Source organism: Sus scrofa, chromosome 13 (assembly GCF_054392235.1).
Source record: "Sus scrofa isolate SSC_HxYL_T2T_F1_AM1 chromosome 13, Sscrofa_HxYL_maternal_Yorkshire_Landrace_v2.0, whole genome shotgun sequence".
Classification (NCBI taxonomy): domain Eukaryota; kingdom Metazoa; phylum Chordata; class Mammalia; order Artiodactyla; family Suidae; genus Sus; species Sus scrofa.
The window spans coordinates 146575699-146581698 of record NC_139395.1 but is presented as its reverse complement, the minus strand read 5'-3'; the positions used below and the strand labels follow the sequence as shown (position 1 = coordinate 146581698).

Sequence of the window (6000 nt, the reverse complement as noted above, 5' to 3'; positions counted from 1 at the left end):
AATAACTACACAGCTCAATAAATTTTTACCAAGTGAATATACCTTTGCAGCAGCACATAGATCAGTAAATAGGATATCACACCTGAGAAGTCCAGTCTTCCTGATAACCCAGGCTTGTTCCTACACCCTTCTCCAAGTAACCACTAACCTGACTTCTAATAGCCTAGAAGAATTTTGTCTGATTTCTTACTTTCCATAAAGGAAACATGCGGAATATACTCATTAGTGTCTGCCTGCTGTCATTCAATACCATGTTTGTAGGCTTGATCCCTCTATTGTTGCACGTGGTAGTAGTTCACACATTCCCATGGTTATGTTGTGAGTATACTATAATTTATTTTCCCATTCTATTGTTACAGGTATCTGGGAGGTTTTCTGATTTCAGCTGTTCTGAATAGCTATCGATATTCCTGTACATGTCTTTTGGTGAACATGTATACATTCTATACTAGGAGAGAACTTATATATAAAATATGTGTATATTCAGCTCTAGTAGATACCACCAAACTATTTTCCAAAGATCATGTGCCAATTTAACTACTGGCAGCTATGAGAGTTCTGGTTGCTCCACATCCTTGCCAATATGAGGTATTTCCCATCTTTTAAAATTTGGTGATTCTTATGGGTGTGTTGCTGGATTGCATATAGATTTTAATTTGCATTTCCCTGATGAGTAATAACAAGCCATTTTTCATTAAGTTTATTGGCCATTTGGATATTCTGTTTCTGTGAAGTGTCTCTTTGAGCCTTTTGCGTATTTTCTTCTGGGCTTTCTCTTTCTTACAGATTTACAAAAGTTTTTTTTTATATATTCTGGATATTAGTTCTATCTGTGTTACAAATATCTTCTTCCACTCTGTAGGCTGCCTTTTTACTTTCTCCATGGTATGTTTTTCATGAGCAGAAGTTCTTGATTTTAATATGCCATTGACTCTTGATCAACACGGGCTTGAACTGCATGGGTTCACTTACAACAGGTAGTGCTGTGTTTACAACCCATGGTTGATCAGATCCTTGGAAGAGGAATGGAGGACTGCCCGGCTCTGCAGCATACACAGATTTTGGTATCTATGGTGGGTTCTGGAACCGATCCCCCGTGGATACTGAGAAAAGACTCTCATCCAGTTTCTCGATTTGACTCTTTACGGTTAGTGACATTTTTTCCCCATGTAAGAGATTGTTACCTATTCCAAGGGAATGAAGATGTTCTCCTGTGTTTTCTTCTGAAAGCTTATTGATCAACTGGGATTGATTTATGTGTGTGGTAAGAGGTAGGCGTTAAAATATGTCTTTTTTCCTCTATGAATAGCCAATTGACCCAGAAGCATTTCATTGAAAGAGCCATCTTCTCCCCTCTGCACTGCAGTGTTGCTGTTTGTTTCTTATTTGAGAACTGAAAAAAAAAAAAAAAAAAAAAAAAAAAAGCCATTGTTTAGAAACCTGCTTTCAAGCTAGATGAACTAGATTTGTACGCTAGCTTTCATACCCTAGCTGTGGATTTGGGATGAGTTATTTCCTGTCTCTGAGTCTCAGTTTCCTCATCTGTATTTGAGAGAAAGGAAGCTTTTCATCTCAGAGTCTCACAGACATCAAATGGGAAAATGCACCCAAAAAGCCCTTAGTACAGCACCTGGGAGTGAAGGCTCAATAAAAGTCTGCTGTGCCTTGTCCCACCGTGATGATCATTTTCCTGATGTTAGCACAACTAAGTCAAATGGGATTTTTCAGATCTGGGAGACAACTCTGCGGTCTGTGCTCACTTGTTTCCTTACCTCTGGCTTTATATCCCTCGATGCTCCCTAACCAGCGCAGTGCTCCCCGCCCTAGAACCCTTACTATTTCCAGCCTTTGCTTTCCTGGGCCCTCTGTGAAATCAGCAACCTCCCCACATTATTTATTACCTCCCCCCACATCTGTCTTTGAAGCCATAGACCCAGCTTCCCTAGTGAGCTGGCATCCCTGACCATACTTTTCTGGTTTGTTTGTGACACTCAGCCAGCTGCTGGCCTGTCCAGCCGAGAACCAAAAAGATGCTTTTTTAGGACAACATCCTGTCTTTGTGAAATTGCTTTGTAGAGAAACAGCTGTGAAAGAAGGCCGCTTGGCCCAGTTCTCTGGCAGCCAAGTTTTAACTCAATGCAAAGCACAGATAAAATAAACATCAGACATTTCACACATCAATCTGGTTAGAGTTTTGTGACCTTGCTGGTTAAAAATGTCTTGGCACTTCCCGTGGGCAAGTGAAATTAACACTCTTGGGGAAACTGAATGAAGAGGCTAGATTGGAAATAAGCTCCCTGGGGTTTGGCTTCTGTCTATGGAAATCTCAGCGGTTTATTTGTGTTTTAGGAAGCTGCAAATGTCCCCATTTTTGATTTTCGAGATCGGGTTAAATTTTTTCAGGGTCTGACCTTAAAATATAGTTTCCTGTGCTATATAGTAAGTCCTTGTTGGTCAACTATTTTATATCTAGTAGTGTGTATATGTTAATCCTAAACCCCTAATTTATCCCTACCTCACTTTCCCCTCTGGTAACCATAAGTTTGTTTTCTATGTCTATGGGTCTAGTTCTGCTTTGTATATAAGTTCACTTGTATCTTTTTTTTTTAATTCCACATATATGTGATATTATATGATATTTATCTTTCTCTGCCTGACTTACTTCACTTAGCGTGGTAATCACTAGGTCCATCCATGTTGCTGCAAATGGCATTATTTCACTCTTTCTTATGATTGAGTAATTTCTCATTGTACCACAGCTTCCTTATCCATTCATCTGTCGATGTACTCTTAGGTTGCCACCATGTCTTGGCTATTGTAAATAGTGCTACAGTGAACATTGGGGTGCATATATTTTTTTGACTTATGGCTTTCTCTGGCTATATGTCTAGGAGTGGGATTACAGGATTGTAGGGTCATATGGTAGCACAGGGAACTATACTCAATATTTTGTAATAACCTATAAGGGAAAAGAATCTGAAAGTTTTTATATGTGTGTGTGTGTGCATATATATATACATAATATAAAACTGAATCTCTTTGGTGTACACCTGAAACTAACACAACATTGTAAATCTACTATATTTCAATGTAAAAAAAAAGATATTTTTATTTCAAAAACAAAGAACAAAAACAAATTGACTAATTAAATGGTCTGATCTTCCACTACCTGAACAGAAGACATTGCTCAAGCCGGGGTGTATGCCTTCCTGGTGTATCATTCACTTACTTGGTCCACTCACAGATAGGATACCTTATTACACTCAGTCCTCTGCTAGGGGCACAAGCTAAAAAGATAAATAGTCTACCTTTCAAAATTCTTTTATTTAGATGGTAACATTTAATTCACAACATTTTATATTATAGGGCAGATATTTCCAGAAGAAAAGCTGGTGTTATCTTTAAACATTTCTGCCATGCCTGTGTTTGTATCCAACTTAACAAGACAAGTGCCTTGGCCCATGACCTCTGGGGCAACTCTCCCCAGGTGCTGATTGCATAGCACATCCCCGATGAGAAGGGCTTCTCAGTTTGGCTTGATTGTGATGTTTTCTACTTTGCATCCCACCAGAGAGCATCTATTTAGTCCCTATATTTATTTTAATCAAAATCATGTATATATAAGTTGGTGTCCAATATCTGCTGGGTCTAGTTACCTGAAATCTTAAATAAGACGCAAACTTCTTTTAGATTAACCTGGCGATATTTAGAAATCATATCACTTTCAATGGAGTGAGCGTTTTGGGGGAACTTTTCATCAGATGTCAAAACCAGTCCCTCCTGCTCTCGTCATTTCAGGAAAAAATATGTATGTATATTTATATACATATAAAAAATAAGTATATATATTTATATATGTAAAAATAAGTATATATAGTTATATACATATGTATAGATAGTGTGTGTGTGTATATATATATATACTATTTCAAATTGTAAAGATTCTCATGTTGTGATTACACTACCATGGCATCAAATCATCAGTTAATACATGAAATAGAATTTTGTGTTTTCAAAAATATTTTTGCCAAGTCTGGTTCTTCAAGTCACAAACTATCTTTTTACAAGTTCTTTTGAGACCAGCAGTTTCCAAGCTTTTTTGAAAGAGTATCTATCAATAAGAAAAAATTTGAGGATCCCTTCCCAATACATTTTGTTTGCTCATTTACCACTTATACTCACAAAGAGAATGTGGAATAAAGACCCCCCCACACCTCATTCTAAAGAAAGCTGCAAAAGATATTCAGGTAGGACTTTGACAGCAAGACTTGTCTTGAGTTCATCAAACCCTGGCCTAGACGTTTCAAAGGAGTTCATTGATGTCAGGAAATTCATGAAAGTAGAGAAGTCTTTTGCTTTTTCCTCTGCTCCCTGTGGAGGGAAAGGGAGGCACTTACTCCAGGCCAAGAGAGGGGACTTAAGAGAACTGCTAAAAGAATTAGAGGTGTCTGCAAAAAAGGGGACTATGGAACCCACTCTCTGCCTGCTGCTTGCTGAGCTCCTGAGGGGAATCGTATCACAAGAAGGCATTGTGAGAGCAGTTCCTCGAGTGAGACAAAGAGCATCCCAAGAAGCACATAATGCCTGGAGGCCACCAGACACCCAGGGGAGTGTGCAGGGAGGAGGCTGACTGGGGCTGCCTGTGATGCAGGACAAGAAAAGAGGCCAAGGTGGGAGCAGCCTGCACTGACACTGACTGGCTGGGCCAGGATGCATGAGGCGCCACGGGCCAAGGGGATGGTTCAAAGGACTCTCAGCTATGACGTATATGGAGGGACATCTTCCAAGATGCTGGCCTCTGGAGCTGAGGAAATTCCAACCCTAAAAAGCTGGAGATTTACAGAAGGGAGGTTTGCAAGAGGTCACTCAGAGAGCACATTGCTAAATGACAGGGACAGTGAGTGTAGTGGGTGTGCCTTCATGGTGCTGGGGCGGGGGGGGGGGGGTGTAGGGCATGGACATCACCAAATAACACCCAGACACATGCCATGAAACAGACAGGAGTTGGTGGATGGCTACCCAGACAGAAGGCACCAGCAGTCAGATTAAAGGAGCATAAACTAATAGAACTACCATATATGATCCGGCCGTCCCACTCCTGGGCATCTATCTGGAGAAAATCATCATTTGAAAAGATACATGTACCCCAGTGTTCGTAGCAGCACTATTTTCAAGACATGGAAGCAACTTAAATGTTCATGAACAGAGGAATGGATACAGAAGATATGGTACAGGAGTTCCCGTTGTGGCACAGCGGGAACGAATCTGACTAGTATCCATGAGCAAGAATGTTTGATCCCTGGCCTCGCTTAGTGGGTCAGGGACATACAGTTGCCATAAGCTGTGGCATAGGTTACAGACGTGGCTCAGATCCCAAGTTGCTGTGGCTGTGGTGTAGGCTGGCAGCTACAGCTCCAATTTGACCCCTAACCTCCATATGCCGCAGATATGGCCCTAAAAATTAAAAGCAAACAAACAAACAAAAAGATATGATACATATATATATATATATATAATGGAATATTACTCAGCCATAAAAAGAATGAAATAATGCCATTTGCAGCAACATAGATGGACCTAGAGATTATTTCTTCATGCTAAGAGAAATAAGTCAGGCAGAGAATGACAAATATCATATAAGATCATTAATATGTGGACGCTAACAAAAATGATACGAAAGAACTTATTCACAGAACAGAAACAGACTCAAAGATTTTGAAACCAAACTTATGCTTACCAAAGGGGAAACCTTAGAAAAAGGATAAATAAGGAGGCTGGGATACACACGACATATACAAAATTGATAAATAACAGGGACCTATTGTATAGCACAGGGAACTCTACTCAATATTCTGTAATAACCTACACGGGAAAAGGATCTGAACAAGAATGGATATATGTATATGTATAACTGAGTCACTTTGCTGGATACTTGAAGTTAACATTGTAAGTCAACTATACTCCAATAAAAATTTTTAAAAGAGGAAAAAATAGCATAAA

The 6000-nt window shown here is 39.5% G+C and overlaps 1 long non-coding RNA gene across 1 annotated transcript in view; it reads right to left on the bottom strand.

Moving 5' to 3' along the window:
* Positions 1-622: 622 nt before the first annotated feature.
* The window catches only part of LOC110256392 (uncharacterized), a 29478-nt gene continuing 24100 nt past the window's right edge, over positions 623-6000 (bottom strand). Inside the window, exon 4 of the long non-coding RNA XR_002337832.2 lies at positions 623-1393. This is a non-coding gene — a long non-coding RNA (uncharacterized LOC110256392). The remainder of the gene's footprint in view (positions 1394-6000) is intronic.